The sequence below is a fragment of the Protopterus annectens genome, chromosome 8.part0 (assembly GCF_019279795.1).
Source record: "Protopterus annectens isolate FY-2018-M chromosome 8.part0, PAN1.0, whole genome shotgun sequence".
Lineage (NCBI taxonomy): Eukaryota > Metazoa > Chordata > Ceratodontiformes > Protopteridae > Protopterus > Protopterus annectens.
In genome coordinates this window covers 55,089,678-55,107,215 of record NC_056741.1, presented here as the reverse complement: position 1 = coordinate 55,107,215, position 17,538 = coordinate 55,089,678, and the positions used below count along the sequence as shown (strand labels likewise).

Here is a 17,538-nt window from a genome sequence, read left to right as displayed (position 1 = left end):
CCCTCGGCCTCCCCCCCGAAGAGGTTTTCCTTTGGGGAGACCCTTCACTCCATGAGAGAACATTTCAAATGGCAAGGCCAGGAATTCTCTGATTCCAGGAAGAGGTTAAGGACTTTTTTACATTTACCTCAGCATAGACCTTTGGCTATTCCTCCTGTTTTAAGTGTTATAGAAGATGTGTACTCTGAGTCTAGTATTTCCCCTGACTCCCTTCCTCCGGCTCCTGTCAAACCTGACCGGTACTACAGGGTCCCGGACTCACATCTATACCTTTACAAGGGCCACTCTGCTGACCCAGAAACTATTTCCCAGGGCCCTAAAGGGGTTACAACCACCCCTGCCAAGAATCCACTTTCTTCTGAAAGGGAATCCAGGGCTTTAGAGAGATGGGGTAAAAAAGTGTATACTTCTTCCACTCTTTCTGTGAGAGCATTAAATTGTCAATTCCATATGATACAGTATCAAGAGTATCTGTTAGATGAATTGCATAAAAAGCTATCCTCGCCTGAACCCCTAGACCGCAAGGCGCTTCAGGATCTGGTGCATAATTCTCAGCAGGTTAGCAAACAATCTGAAGTAGGAGATTCATTTGTCTGCAACCTGTGGGTTATGGATCCGATATCGGATCCGAACCGGCATGGTTTATCCAGCTATGGATCCGAGCTCTTAGCTCCTCCCCTCACCCATAACGCCCTGCTCCCCCTACATGACCTCAGATCTAGTTTGCCGCGCTGGTAACCAGTTGGATCGTCTTGAGCTCTTCAGCTAAGTGTTCTAAAACTCTTAAAAAAAGTGATAGATTGCTTTTTTATAGTTAGTTCTGTGTGATTGTGTTAGGTTTCCTTTAATCTTTTGATATTTTTGGGTTAAAATTTTAATTTTAAAATTTTATCTTAATTCCCTCCCCCTGCTGGTTCGGAGTTTTGTTTGAGTCTGTATTTGGGGCCTTGTGTATGTGCTAGTTTAGCACTAATTACTTGTCTTTTTTTTCTGTTTAAATAAAAAAAAAAAAAAAAACTTTGTCAGAAGCCCCAAAGGCAATTTTTTCGAAGTGCTCCGAGTGTGGCCATAAGCTTTCCCCTGCTGATGGCCACACTCGGTGCGTTCGATGCCTTGGGGTTGAACACCTCACTACTGGATGTTCCATTTGTGCAGGGTTCAACCCCAGGGCATTGAAGGATCGGAGGTCGAAGCTGGTCCTGGCGGGACTTCTGCCCCCGGACTCTGCTTCGGCCTCCGATCCCGTGGTGGGTACTGTTGCTTCAGTCCCCTCCTCGCCTGCTCCCCCTCCTCCACCTGGGACTCAACCTCCCGCTGCTGGGTTGGAGGAGAGGGAGTCCAGAAAAAAGGACCGGAGAGAGAAGCACCACAAGCGGCGGGCCGAGACCTCCGTTTCGGCCCCGCCAGCTAAGCGGGCTTCTCTTCCGGCCTCCTTGGCTGCTGGCTCCCCCCCCCCCTCGGCTCCGGGCCCCGGTCTGCTTTTCACCGGGGCCTGAGGAGGAGGAGACCTGATCTCCGTCGAGGCTATCGAGGCGGCACTCAAGGCCTACCTCGGTAGCCTCTTCGAGGTCTACATATAGCCTTTCCGACGCCGATCTGGACCGGATGATGAGAAGGTTCACCCAGGCCCAGATGCAGATGGGAGTGCTCCTGCCTCCCCCCCTCTGGGGGAGAGCTCGACCCCATTTTTCAAGCCCATAGCTCCTTCTCCGACCCGCTACCCGGGTTCGGAGCGTTCGGAGCCGGGCAACTTCGGAGCCGGGGGGTGGGTCGGCGCCGATAGTACTAGGTACTTTGGATCCGACCCTGCCCTCGAGTGTTTCGGATCCGACCTCTCGGAGCCTGGCTCCGAGCTTCAGATCCGGGGGACTCAGTGTGCCTTCGGCACAGTCTGTGTCGGAGCGCACTGGTCCCTCGGATCAGAGTGTCTCTGGGCTGGCTCCGATCCACTCTTCGGATCCGAGGGGGAGCCGACTTTCGGATCCTTTGGTCGAGGCTGGCTCCCCTTCGGCTTTTGATGTAGTGGAGAGGGCTCTGTTGAGGGCTTCCGGACCCCCGGCACTTGCTTCGGCTCCTTCCCGTGCTCCATCTGCACTGGGTCAGGCTTCCACCATCCGGACATTGGGACAGCCCGCTTCAATGCCCCAAGCTGTTCCATTGGAACAAGACACTGCTTGCGAGGGCACCTCTGACAGCCCCCCCGAGGAAGCACCTCGCAAGCATACGTGTAAAAGTAAAGGAGGCACATAGACTTCCCCGAGTCTTTAACTGAAGACACGGATTTGGAGGAAGGGGAAGGCTCACCAAGATCACCCCCCGAGGATGTCTCCTTTGGAGACATCATGGAAATGCTTCGCATAAGGGCTGGGTGGTCTGCCCCTAAGTCTTCCTTGGACGAGTCCGTGTTCTTGGAGGCATTTGAAGCGGGCCCGTCTACCTCTTGGGTGTCCCCTCCTGCCGACCCCCTGGTGGACCTTATTACCACCAGGGCGTGGAAGGAACCGGACACCGTGGAACCAATCCCCAAAAGGCCAAACAGAATCCTTAGCCCCCCCTGCAGACGGTGCCCACTGGAGTAAGGGGCCTGCGGTAGATGCCATTTTGACGGCAGCAGCCACCAAGAGGGAACTCGCCCAGGAGAATCCCTCAGTCCATCCTCCGAGCAAGGAGTCTCGGATGATGGACCGCTTAGGGAAGCGAATGTTTAGTTCAGCGACCTTCTCGGTGAGGGCGCTCAACTACCTGGCACATGTTATCAGGATGCAGCGCGATCTTATTAAAGAATACGCTGCATCCCCCCCAGAGTCCATGTCGGAGGAGGACAAACTTTTGCACTCCACCCGTATGGCCACTCTTCAGTCCGTGGCGAATACCTCTATGCAGTTGCTGTCCCATGCTACTGAGGGAGCCGCTAGAGCTGCAGGAGTAGGCCTAGTCACTAGATGCCAGGCCTGGCTCCGCCATTGCGATTTCACTGAGCCCTTCAAGGCGTCCTTTGCGAACGCCCCCTTTGATGGTTCTGCCTTTTTTGGCAAAACGGTTCGCGACACCTTGACCCAGAGCGAAAAGGATGGGAAGACGCTGTCTGCCGTCAGAATCCGCTTCTCTGTGCCCCAGAGGTCCTACTCTAGGAACCAAAAGGGCCAGAAGAAGATGTGGTTCCGGAAGTCGCAGCAATCCCAACCCGCTCCGGACAACCAGTCCTTCCGTGGCAGAGGAGGACAGGGAGGACGCCGCCCCAGGGGCAGAGGGGCTCCCAGGAATTTCGGGTCCAGAGAACCTTTCTCTGAACGGCCCGCGCAGCAGCCCTGAGGGGTTGCCCGACTGCTCCACTCTGGAGGTAGTCGGGGGACGTTTTTTGGAGCACCTAGCGGCATGGGAGTCCATAACATCAGACCGCTGGGTCCTCCGCATTATATCCAGAGGATACAAGAGTCCCTTTCATCACATCCCAAAACTAAAATCCCTCCCCGACGTTCCACCCGGTCAGTGGGAGGCCGCTTCAGCAGAAATTGACCATCTGCTGAGGAAAAGAGCCATCCAGCCCGTCCCCCCAGACCAGACCGGATCAGGGTTCTACTCCAGGTTCTTTTAAGTGCCAAAAAAGACGGGGAACCAAAGACCAATTTTAGACCTGTCCCTGTTAAACCTGGCAGTTCCCAAGGAGAAGTTCCGGATGGTCACTTTGCAATCCATACTCCCCCTTCTGGGAGAGAATCACTGGATGTGCTCTATAGACCTCAAGGATGCGTACTACCACATACTGATGGACAAACGTTCCAGGAGGCTTCTTCGCTTCCGGCTGGGAGCCAGTCACTACCAGTTCAGGGTCCTTCCCTTTGGTCTCACCACAGCCCCCAGGGTGTTCACCAAAGTATTAGCAGTGGATGCGGCCCACCTGAGGCTTCAGGGGGTGCAGGTCTTTCCGTACCTGGACGACTGGCTTCTCACCGCCCCAACAAGGCATCTACTATCCTTGGCGCGAGACTCCTTTCTTCATCTAGCGCCCTGCCTGGGCATCACGATAAACGTAGCAAAATCCACCTGGCCCCTACTCAGTTGATAGATTTTATAGGTGCCAGGTTAGACACGAGGGAATTAAGAGCCTTTCTCACAGCCGACAGAGTTCGGAATCTGCGACTCCAGGTGCGGGCCATCCTCCACTCCAGCTCAGTTCCGGCGGAATTGGTCCTGAGGGCTCTAGGGTCCATGGCGGCAGCGATATCTCCTCTTCCACTTGCCAGGTTCAACATGCGGGTCCTTCAGTGGACACTTCAAGTTCAGTTGTCTTACCTTGCTCTCCCTCTGCATCATCCCATTGCGATCAGCAAGGCTTGCAAGCGGTCTCTCTTGTGGTGGCTCCATTCACAGGATCTCCACGGAGGCCGCCCATTTTGTGCTTCTCCCCCTCTCGCCACAGTGACCACGGACGCCTCCCGCCTCTGGTGGGGGGGGGCATTTTGCAGACCAGACGGTCCAAGGCATGTGGAACGACTCTGAGACCTCCCTGCATATCAATGTTCTAGAGATGAGAGCAGTGCTCTTGGCGTTGCGAGCACTTCAGGCCTTTCTTCCCCTGGGAACAATTGCGATTCAGTCAGACAACATGTCGGTGGTCTGGTACATCAACAAACAGGGGGGAACCAGGTCTTATCCTTTATGTCGAGAAGCCATGAGAGTGTGGGAATGGGAGATCTCCACCAACCGCTTTCTCATCGCAACGCATATTCCGGGTCGGTCCAACATCCTTGCGGACAAGCTCAGTCGCACCATTCTCTCCCCATACGAGTGGTCTCTCAATGCTGAAGTAGCGAAACGTATCTTCGCACAGTGGGGAACTCCTTGTTGCAATCTCTTTGCGTCTCCCTTAAACACCAAGTGCAACAGTTTTTTCGCTCTAGTCCCTACTCCAGGGGATTCCCCGAGAGATGCTCTGGTGCATGCTTGGCCTCCCGGTCTTCTTTACGCTTACCCACCTTTGCCTCTGATGCTCCAGGTTTTTCAGAAAGGCTCTCTGTTGGGGTGCAGAATGATTCTCATTGCCCCATTCTGGCCTCGACATATCTGGTTCCCTTACCCTAAGGTCTCACTCGGTGAATCCACCTTGGATTCTAGATCCCATTCCGGATCTGATATCACACCCATCAAACCTACCAACTCCGAATCTGAACAACCTGAAGCTGACTGCTTGGCTGCTCCAGTTCCACTCCTAATTAGGACTCCCGGTATCTCGTCCCCCGTTAAGGCCATCCTGGTAGCGGCTCATAAACCATCTACCAGAAAAGTTTACCACAGTAAATGGAAACGATTCTCCATTTGGGCGGAGCGGCAGGGTCTAGATCCCTTCACAGTTCCCCTTCCTCTGGTGCTAGACTTCCTTACCACTCTTTTTAATGATGGTGCCAGTAGTTCCACGGTCAAAGTGCAGCTTGCGGCCATTTCTCACTATCATGTTGGTCATGACTCTGGACCGCAATATCCGCCAAACTATGTAAAATATTTCTAAAAGGCACCTTTCTCCTTAGACCCCCTGTCAAGCAGGCGGTTCCACCATGGGATCTTTCTTTGGTTCTTCAGGCCTTGACCGCTCCCCCCCTTCAAGCCTGCGGCCACAGTAGATCTTAAAATTCCTATCCATCAAGACTGCTTTTTTAGTAGCCATTACTTCGGCCAAAAGAGTTTCGGAACTTCAAGCCTTATCCATGAAGCCGCCTTACTTGATCTTTCATCCGGACCGCGTATACCTCAGGACTAATCCCTCCTTTCTTCCTAAGGTAGCTTCAGAAGCAAACATTAATCAGTCCATTAACCTCCCTGTTTTCTTTCCTAAATATCAGAACAAGGGTTGAATACAAGCTGCATTCCTTGGATGTTCACAGGCAGCTTCGTTTTTATCTTAACAGGACAGCTGGTCATAGGCAATCCAACCAATTGTTCATTTCCTTTGCCAAATTCAATCTGGGTAAGCCAATTTCCAAAGTCTCCTTGTCACGCTGGATTTCGCAGTGTATTTTTTTAGCTTACCAAGCTTCTGGGAGGCCCGCACCAGAGGGAGTCCATGCCCATTCGACCCGGTCAGTTTCTACCTCAGCGGCCTTTAAAGCTAGGATTCCTCTAGATGACATTTTTCAGCAGCCACTTGGGCTTCATCTCATACCTTTATTTCTCATTACAAGCTGGATATCACATCTAGAGGTAGAGCATCCTTTGGCTCCGCGGTGCTCCGGAATATCCTTCCATGACGGCCGCCCTAGATTCAGGTAGCTGGAGACTCTGTCCCACAGGTTGCAGACAAATGAATCTCCTACTTCAGATTTAGAAGTTATGTACTTAACATAACGTTCCATCTGAGTAGGTGGATTCATTTGTCTGCAACCATCCCGCCCTCCTATCCCCCTGGCCTTGTCAGTTTCCTGCATATTATGTGTTACCCATTTCTAGGGTATTATGATACAGGGCAAACTCGATATGATGTCATGTAGGGAGAGCAGGGCATTATGGGTGAGGGGAGGAGCTAAGAGCTCTGATCCATAGCTGGATAAACCATGCCGGTTCGGATCTGATATCGGATCCATAACCCACAGGTTGCAGACAAATGAATCCACCTACTCAGATGGAACATTATGGTAAGTACATAACTTCTAATTTCTTACAGTGTGGTTATGATGCATTGGAAGCTTCATGTAGGTCAGCAATGACAGGTGCAGTCATGCGTAGACATGCTTGGCTGAAGAAACAAACACTGCCAGATCATGTTAAAGCAAAGCTTCTGGATGCAGCACTGGAAAAACAAAAGTTATTTGGTTCCACGGCTCAAGAGGTCTTAAAGAAATTTGAGGAAAAGGCTAAATCAGTACAAACAGTCAAAGATTTTCTCCAGGTCCAACCACCAAGATTCAGCAGAAATTGGCCTTCTAAGAATTGGTTCTTTCCAGACAGACAGATTTCAAAGAGGCAAAAACAGGCATGCCAGAGGTAGAGGGCAAGCTCGAGGCTCCTACAGAGGACGTCAATGGCAGCCTCCTAACCAGAGAGGTAGTGCAGGACCTACAACTACTGCGCAAGGACAAACTCAATGACTTGACTTTGACTCCGCCAACCAGGGCTCAATTGGAAGCACCTTTGGGCGGAAAGCTATCTTTATTCTCAGAATTGGCACAGTCTAACAAAGGACAAATGGATACTGCAAATAGACAAAGGGTACAGATTCCATTTTCATACATTACCAAAAAGACAAGGTATGCCAAACCTGCCACCAAATCAAAGGGCAGAGGCTTTCAAGCAAATTTCCAAACTACTACAAATGAAGGCAATAGAGAAGGTTCCTTACACAGAACAAGGCCAAGGATTTTATTCCAGACTATTCCTTGTTCCAAGAAAAGAAAAGCAATGGAGGCCTATTCTGGACTTGTCCGCACTGAATACTTATCTCATCGTGCCAAAATTCAAAATGCTGACCTTACAGCAACTCCTTCCCATGCTGGGCAAGGGGTCCTGGCTGGTAACTCTAGACCTCAAGGAGGCATACCTGCATGTCCCTATCAGACAAAGTTGCAGAAGACACCTCAGATTTTCTTGCAGGTTCAGAGCATTATCAATTCTCAGCATTGCCCTTTGGCTTATCTACTGTGCCCAGAGTATTCACGAAATGGCTGGCATCAGTAATTGCACATTGCAGACTTCAGGGGATTCAAATATACCCATACCTGGACGACTGCCTTATACAAGCGGACAGCCAACAAACATTGGTAAAACACTTTGAACTATGCCATCCGCCTACTACAGGCCTTGGGATACACAGTCAACATTCAGAAATCAAGACTTGTTCCATCCCAACGAATAATTTTCTTGGGTGCAAAGCTGGATACAAACACCCAAATGGCTGTTCTCACAGAAGAAAAACAAGAACAATTAGCGGATTATTTCAGAAATCTGACGACACAAACCCAGCTGACTGCAAGGAAAATCCTGCAGGCCCTGGGTTTCATGGCATCTTGCATTCTTCTGATTCCACAAGCAAGGCTGCATATGAGAAAACTACAATGGTACCTAAGGAGTCTATGGTCTCAACACAGTCACAGCCTAGATGCTTTGATCCCCTTCATTCCATGCCTTCAAAAGGAATTTCTGTGGTGGGCACAAGCAAGCCAGTCAAACATGGGTCTGACTTTCAACAAACCACATATCAGCCAAACCATTACAACGGACGCCTCAGACCATGGATGGGGAGTGCACATGAAGGGCAAATGTATTCAAGGGCAATGGACGCAAAAGGAATTGCGCCTGCACATCAACCAGAAGGAAATGCTGGCAGTGATGCATTCAATCGAGGCCTTCGAACATTTCCTGCATCAAGGACACCTGCTAATAAAGACAGACAATACCACAGATGTCCTTCAAGGATGCATCTGCAGTCCTTACAAATGGGTTGTCCTGTCGTCAGGCAGCCCTTCGGTCGGCCGGATTCCAAAGTCTGGGTCTGGCTTCGGCTGGTGTCGCGCTTCACCCGACGTCATAGCTGCAGTTCTTCGGGTATAAAGGCATCAGCCGACGCCATTTTCCTCAGTCTTTCTTGAAGCAGAAGCTGTTCGCAAGTGCCGGTCGGTCAGAACCAGAGATTACTACTACCGAATACTACTTCGAAGACTGATAAGTACCCCGTTGGGGACTCTTTCTTGCCTCAGCCGATGTCAGAAAAAGTGAATAACTGTTTAACTTGTGGGAAACAAATACCTCATAAAGATTTCCAATCTTACTGCTTACCTTGTTTAGGCCCAGACCACGACGTAGCAGCTTGTCTAGCCTGTGCTTCTTTTAACCGACGGACGCTTAGACGCCGGTCGGAGTTTGCAAAACAGTTTTTCGGCTCTGATTTTGCTTATATCATGCCGTCGGACCCTCCGACTTCACAAAATAACCAAAAAACGCAGGGAAAAGGACCGACACTCGCGGTCCGCGGTTTCGGCCGAAACCACGGTTAAGCCAACCACGAGTGTCTCTGTTTCGGCTGAAACCGAGCAAGCGGTTCTTTCCCCAGCCGAAAACTTGCCTTCTACCGAGGCCTCTTCTAACCTGGTGGAATCGGCTTCTGAAATCCAACCTGCAGTGGCGGTTTCTCAGGAATTATCAGACACTATTCCCTTGGATATTTCAACCCCTGCACGTGGAGCTGCTAGGCCTCCTGCAGCCATGTCTATTAAGGCCTTTGCCAGGGCTAAAGCAGCCAAAGCTTCTAAAACGGTGCCTGTCAAGCCCCCCTCTCACAGGCCCAGCACCCGTTCCCATATGCTTTCTTTGGCTGAGGATCTCATTTCTTTAATTCGTGGATCCCAGCCTCATCCAGACAGAACCTCTCATCCACCTCCAGGGAAGAGGCCTAGAGCAGAGCCCCCAGAGCCAGTATCCACAGATGATTCCTCTGATGACTCAGAACATACAGACCCTTATTCTCCTTACGATGATTCTGATGCTGAAGAGTCCATTCCTTCAGCCTCTCCACCTGGGGAATTTTCCTTTGGGGAAACCTTGCATGCTATGAGGGAACAATTTCAGTGGCAGGGCCAAGATTTCTCAGACTCCAGAAAAAGGCTTAGAACCTTTCTACATTTGCCACAGCATAGGCCTTTAGCTATAGCTCCAGTTCTTTCTGTTGTAGATGATGCATTTAATGATGCTTGCACTGCTCCTGATTCATTGCCTCTGGCCCCTGCTAAGCCTGATAGGTTCTACAGGGTCCCGGACACTCATCACCATTTATACAAGGCTCCTTTTGCAGACCCAGAGACTATCTCCCAGGGCCCTAAAGCTGTAGCAACTACATCTACTAAAAACCCCCTCCCCTCTGAAAGGGAATCCAGGTCCTTAGAGCGATGGGGTAAAAAAGTTTACACCTCTGCTACTTTGTCAGCTAGGGCTTTGAACTGCCAATTTCATATGATTCAATATCAAGAGTTTATGCTAGATCAGTTAACTAAAAAGCTGTCTTCTGAAGAATCTTTAGATAAGAAATATGTTCAGGAAATGGTACATAACATACAGCAGGTTAGTAACCATTCCTTAAAATGCGGCTATGATGCACTGGAGGCTTCCTTTAGATCAGCCATGACTGGCACAGTTATCAGGAGACATGCATGGTTGAAAGAGCAGGCATTACCAGACCATGTCAAATCCCATGTCAAATCAAAGCTTTTAGATGCTCCCATGGACAAAGTCAATTTATTTGGTTCCCCTGCACAGCAGGTACTAAAAAAGATGGAAGAGAAGGCGAAATCTGTACAAACAGTGAAAGATTTCTTACATGTTCAACCTCCAAGGTTTAGCAGGAACTGGCCCTCCAAGAATTGGTCCTTTCCGAACTCCTCCAAGACACAGAGGGGCAGGAATAGGCGTTCGAGGCAGAAACCAATCCAGGGGTGCCTACAGGGGATGCCAGTGGCAAGGTAACAACCAGCGAGGCACAGACGCAGCCACCACCACTACAACAACACAATCACAGTGACTTGGCTGTAACACCGCCTACCAGGGAACAACTGGAAGCACCCTTAGGCGGAAAGCTAACATTATTTTCAAAAAACTGGCATTGCATCACAAGGGAAAAATGGATTTTGCAAACTATAGACCAAGGTTACAGGTTCCATTTCCATACTCTACCAGCAAAGAGAGGAATGCCAAACCTACCACCTACTCAAAGGGCAGAAGCTCTAAAGCAAATATCTCAATTATTAAGAATGAGAGCTGTGGAAAAGGTACCATCTATGGAACAAGGAAAGGGATTTTACTCCAGACTCTTCCTGGTACCAAGAAAAGAGAGCAAATGGAGGCCTATTCTCGACCTGTCCGCTTTAAACACATTCCTCATTGTTCCAAAATTCAAAATGCTGACCCTACAGCAGCTTCTTCCCATGCTGGGCAAGGAGTCTTGGCTGGTAACTCTAGATCTCAAGGAGGCATACCTGCACGTCCCCATACGACCAAATTGCAGAAGATACCTCAGATTTCTTGCAGGATCAGAGCATTATCAATTCTCAGCATTGCCCTTTGGCTTATCTACTGCGCACAGAGTGTTCACGAAATGCCTGGCATCAGTAATTGCTCATTGCAGACTTCAGGGAATCCAAATTTACCCCTACCTGGACGACTGCCTGATTCAAGCGGACAACAAAAGCAAGCTAACAGAAGACTTACAAAGAGTCATTTACCTGCTGCAAGCACTGGGATATACAGTCAATATAAAAAAGTCAAGACTGATTCCATCCCAAAGAATAACCTTTCTGGGTGCAGAGCTGGACACATCAAAACAAATGGAATTCCTAACTGCAGAAAAGAAAGAGCAACTACCTCTCTACTTCTTGGCATTAACAAAGCAGAACCATCTAACTGCAAGGAAAGTACTGCAAGCCCTAGGCTTCATGGCATCCTGCATAATTTTGGTCCCTCATGCCAGGCTGCATATGAGAAAGCTACAGTGGTACCTAAAGAATTTGTGGTCTCAACACAAGCACAGCCTAGAAACCAAAATTCCAATAATCCCATGCCTGAAGCAAGAGTTCCTATGGTGGGCTCAGGCCTGTCAATCAAACACAGGATTGCCCTTCTGCAACAGTCAACCAAGCCAAACCATCACGACAGATGCATCAGACCTCGGTTTGGGGGGCACACATGCTGGACAAGTGCATACAAGGCTTATGGACTCAAGACCAGCTGCGCCTGCACATAAATCTAAAGGAAATGCTGGCAGTAAAATTGGCAATCCAGTCATTCAGACCATTTCTCCAAGAAGGTCAGTTGATGATAAGGACAGACAACACCACAGTTATGTGGTACATCAACAAACAGGGAGGCACACATTCATACCCTCTATGCCGGCTGGCAATGGACCTATGGGATGTGGCTCTGAGCTACAACATTCAGTTACAAGCAATTTTTGTACCGGGAAAAGAAAACATTCTAGCAGACATACTAAGCAGAACTACCACGGATGCCCACGAATGGATGCTGCATCCGACATCTTCAAAGCCATCACAAGAGAATGGGGATTACCACAAATAGACTTATTTGCATCCCCACTCAATCACCAGCTAAAGAGATTCTGCACAAGGACGTACCACCCACTTGCTTGGAAGGTGGACTCCCTATCTTTCAGTTGGAAGAACCTGACAGCATACGCATTCCCACCACTTCCTTTGATGCACAAGGTGCTTTTGAAGATCAAAGAGGAACGTCCGAGGATCATTCTGATAGCTCCAGACTGGCCAAGGCAACATTGGTACCCATTGCTGAGGAGCATGTCTCGGGAACAAATATGGGCACTACCTCTGATCCCATTGCTGTTAACACAGAACAGCTACAACATCCTGCATCCAAACCTGAAAACTCTGCAGCTAACTGCCTGGAACATTACATAAGAACAATTAACCCAAATTTATCCCAAAGGGTTAAAGACATAATCCTTGAGGCTCGTAGACCTTCAACAAGAAAGAATTATGCAGCAAAATGGAAAAGATATCTCATTTGGAGTACTGCAAAGGGAGAAGATGTGGCACTGGTAAACATAGCCAACATCCTGGAGTACTTGGCAGAGCTCTTCCATACAGGCCTGTCCTATTCTTCCATCAAGGTACATGCATCAGCCATTTCAGCAGAATACAGCTTGGATCCTCCTGTCTTCTCACATCCTCTGCTCAGGCAGTTTCTGAGAGGAATTAAAAATGTAAAACCTCCCAGGAAACCACCACTGCCAGCATGGGACTTGAACTTTGTGCTAGAAAAATTGACACTTCCTCCTTTCGAACCAGCAGCAACAGCAGAATTACAATACTTATCCTGGAAGACAGCTTTCCTGCTGGCAATCACCTCAGCAAGAAGGGTCTCTGAACTACAGGCATTAATGGCAGTGCAACCCTTCCTGATCTTCCATCAAGATAGTGTCCATGAGAACAAATCCTACATTTATGCCTAAGGTGGTATCCAGAGTGTCTTTAAATCAGGCGCTCCACCTACCTACATTCTTCCCCAACCCTCAGAACAGGGGAGAAAGACTGTTGCATACCTTGGATGTACATAGACAATTACGCTACTACCTGGACAGGACCAAGTCCAATAGAAAAACTGACCAGCTTCTGGTAGCATATGCAACAGGAAAGGAGGGAAAACCAATTTCAAAGCAGACTATCTCCAAATGGATAGGAAATTGCATTAGATTTTGTTACTCCTACCATGGAAAGAAAACTCCAGAGAACATCAGGCCTCACTCCACAAGGGCTACAGCCACTACCACAGCCTTCTTACGAGGAGTGGCTACCAAGGACATTATAGAGGCTGCTACTTGGACCTCCGTGCATACATTTGCCAAGCATTACAATTTACCTTTATACTCTAGATCCCGAGCAGGTTTTGCCACTGCTGTTTTGCAAGGGATCCTGACTACACCATAATCTTTCCTTTTTTCCTCCTCCCCTAGTTTAGCTATGGTATTCTACCCATTTGTAAGGACTGCAGATGCATCCTTGAAGGACATAGTACAGTTTTGTACCTACCATAAATGTGGATGTCCGATAGGAATGCATCTGCAGTCAGGATTACCCACCCACCTTCCCCTCTGAGGTACTCCTAGGGTATTTGCCATCCTTCAGCTAGCTTGGGGGGGATCTATTATGGTGTATTTGTTTGTATATATGTACATACATGCTTATTTTATGTGTTTGCTCTCTACTATTTGGAAACATTGGCATTTATCCAAATTTAGCCATCCAAGAGGGCACCTGGCATCTGGGGCAAGAAACACGGAGGAAAATGGCGTCGGCTGATGCCTTTATACCCGAAGAACTGCAGCTATGACATCGGGTGAAGCGCGACACCAGCCGAAGCCAGACCCAGACTTTGGAATCCGGCCGACCGAAGGGCTGCCTGACGACAGGACAACCCATTTGTAAGGACTGCAGATGCATTCCTATCGGACATCTACATTTATGGTAGGTACAAAACTGTACTTTATGTGGTACATAAACAAGCAAGGAGGTACCCATTCCTACCCTCTTTGCAGGCTGGCAATGAATCTTTGGGAACTTTCCCTAAAACTCAATATAGAGCTGCATTCCCAGTTCGTACCAGGAAAGGACAATGTACTGGCGGACAGCCTAAGCAGAAACACCATGGATCCACACGAATGGATGTTGCATCCAGACATTTTTCTTCAGATAGCACAATCATGGGGAAGGCCGGACATAGATCTTTTTGCCTCCCCCCACAACCATCAAGTGAAGAAATTCTGCACAAGGACATACCATCCTCAAGCATGGAAAGTGGACGCCCTATCCTTCAGCTGGAATGCTCTAACAGTATATGCATTCCCACCTCTTCCGTTAATGACCATGGTCTTACTGAAGATCAGGACAGAGCAACCAAAAGTGATTCTGATAGCTCTGGACTGGCCAAGACAACACTGGTACCCACTGTTAAAGAGCATGTCACGCACAAAACTGTGCCCTCTACCACAATGGCCACTTCTGACACAGCACAATTACAAAACTCTGCACTCCAGCCTAAAAACCTTGCAGCTGACAGCCTGGAAAATACCTTGACTCCTCGCCAGGATAAACTATCCAAGAGGGTAAAGGATATCATCATGGACGCTCGGCGGCCTTCCACAAGAAAGGCATATTCACCAAAATGGAAATGATTTTGAACCTGGAGCACTGCAAAGGGTCAGGATCCGACAGTGATGAGCATTCCACATATCCTTGATTACTTGGCTGAAATGCTCCATAATGGCCTTTCTTATTCATCCATAAAAATTCATGCTTCAGCTATTTCAGCAGAGTACAACACTGATCCACCTGTATTTTCTCATCCTCTGCTAAGGCAGTTTCTAAGAGGGATAAAAAACATCAACCCTCCAAGGAAACCACCAGTGCCTACATGGGACCTTAACTTCATGTTGGAAAAATTAACTCTACCTCCTTTTGAATCAGCAGCATCTTCAGAACTACAATTCCTGTCTTGGAAGACTGCCTTCCTTCTGGCCATAACCTCAGCAAGAAGAGTATCTGAGTTACAGGCCCTCATGGCAGTACAACCATTTCTCATTTTCCACCAGGACAGAGTCTCTTTGAGAACCAATCCTTCATTCATGCCAAAGGTGGTATCCAGGATCTCACTGAACCAAGCTATCCACCTGCCTACTTTCTTTCCAAATCCACAAAATAAAGGAGAGAAACTTCTGCATACCCTGGACATTCACAGACAGTTGTGCTACTACTTGGACAGAACTAAGACTTGCAGAAAAACTGACCAACTGTTTGTAGCATATGCTGCTGGTGTACAAGGAAAAGCAATTTCCAAACAATTTCAAAATGGATAGGAAATTGCATTCGATTCTGTTACTCTTTTCATGGAAAAGCTGTGCCAGCTAACATCAGACCTCATTCCACCAGAGCAACAGCCACCTCCACAGCCTTCTTAAGAGGGGTGGCTACAAAGGGCATTTTAGAAGCTGCTACATGGAGCTCTGTGCATACATTTACCAAGCATTACAACTTGCCTTTATATTCCAGAGCCAGAGCAGGCTTTGCTACTGCAGTCCTGCAGGGCATGTTAGCTACACCATCCTTTTCTTAGGTCCTACCACCCCCAGCTTGGCTATGGTATTCTACCCATATGTAAGGACTGCAGATGCATCCTTGAAGGACATAGTACAGTTTTGTACCTACCATAAATGTAGATGTCCGATAGGTATGCATCTGCAGTCAGGTTTTCCCTCCCTCCTACCCCTCTGTGGTATTCTTTGGGTACCTATCCCTCATTTTAGCTAGCTGGGGTTATCTTTTATGGTGTATTTGTTTTTTATTGCTGTGCATGATTGGAATTTATTAATTTCTCCAAAATTTAGCCTTCTTTAGAGGGCACCTGGCATCTGGGGCAAGAAAAACTGAGGAAGATGGCGTCTGCTGACGCTTTTATACCCCAGGCGCTCTGACGTCGGGGTAAAGGGCGACATCAGCCGACACCGGACCCAGACTTTGGAATCCGGCCGACCGAAGGGCTGCCTGTGGCAGGACAACCCATATGTAAGGACTGCAGATGCATACGTATCGGACATCTACATTTATGGTAGGTACAAAACTGTACTTTAGCCCTAACCATTTCTGGTTCTGTCTTAGGGTTTGCTGTTTAAACCAGAGTTACTACCATTGTACTGAGGACCAGAATTCTTGTGGTAGCTGGCTGACAGTGTTTTGTACAGAGCTAGGTTGCTGTCTTTTTTCATGCAACATTTTATTTAGACTGTTCTCATGTTTGTGCAGGTTATGTTGTATTTTCTGGGTCTCTGTTTGCGAGCGTAGCACATTTTCTGTTCATGTTGCAGCTTATTTGCATAGGTGAGCATTTCTGCATCATGCATGATTTATCTGTATGATGTTTGAGCAGACTGTAGGTTTTCTTGTTTTTTGTGTGTGTTTTTGCTGCCTAAAGCAATTGTAATTTTTCTAGCGGTCTTAGAATAGACTACGTGCAATCCGAAGCCTGCTTTATTTATTTGATATTTGATGACCGGGATAGTTCAACTGGGCAATGCCCTTTTTCCAGTGGTGGCCCGGGGAGAAAAGCTCCACATTACAAGAAAATTAGCATAACTTAATGTATATTAGAAAAGTTTGGCAACATATCCAAAATTAGAAAAAAATGTCCTTTATTAGTAAAAATGAAAGAGTGAGGATAGCCGGTACCAGCAGGGCAAAAATAACGAGAAACCGCGAAAGTAGTGTTGGCGCTATTCGAAGAGAGTTTTGAATGAAGGACATTTTTCTTTTTTTAACTTACTGGCTGTATATTTTGTGCATGGCTTGCATTTATTTTACTTTGTATAATGCCATTCTGTGTTCCACATGGTTTATATGCATAAAAATAAATTGGATTCTGCCACCATATTTTAAATTTTTGCAGTTGTATCCACACATTATGTATTGTTTTCTACGTTTTCTGCATTTGTTCTACAAGTTACTTGGTAAAGTATTTCACGTACAGATTTTGTTTTACAATAAATTGACTGCTAACTGTAAGACATAGATTTTGTTTTCTAGGTAATCCATGGGTTTCAAACCGGTTTCATGTATAGCTGTGTACTGGTATAATTTTTTTATTTTTATAGTGCTTCTCAGGCTGTATTTTGCAATTTGTATTTTATTGGCTGAATATTTTTCTGTTCAGCTGATATTGTAGTGAACTTTTCATTTAGCAGTATGTGGACATCCTTAGTAAAAAAAAAAAAAAAAAAAAAAAAAAATCTCTGTGTTGCAGTCACCTTTTGAAACAAACTTTTCCACTTTCAGTGTTGAATTCCTCATGGAAGAGATTTTCCCATTTGTCATAGTGCTTGTGTTTTATTAGAATTTGCTGTCAAACTACTCTAGCGTATTAACTTGTAATTTCTCTATCTATACAAGAAAAAAATAAGTTGCCACAAAGTTTGCTAAAAACAAAAAGAACTGTCGAACAGAATGGATTTAAACCTGCTGTATTAGAAAGGAGGCAGTAATTAAG

At 47.5% G+C, this 17,538-nt stretch overlaps 1 protein-coding gene across 3 annotated transcripts in view; it reads left to right on the top strand.

The window, feature by feature from the left end:
• The window catches only part of USP5 (ubiquitin specific peptidase 5), a 2,313,977-nt gene that overhangs the window by 468,139 nt on the left and 1,828,300 nt on the right, over positions 1–17,538 (top strand). The gene's annotated exons all lie outside the window — the stretch shown is intronic.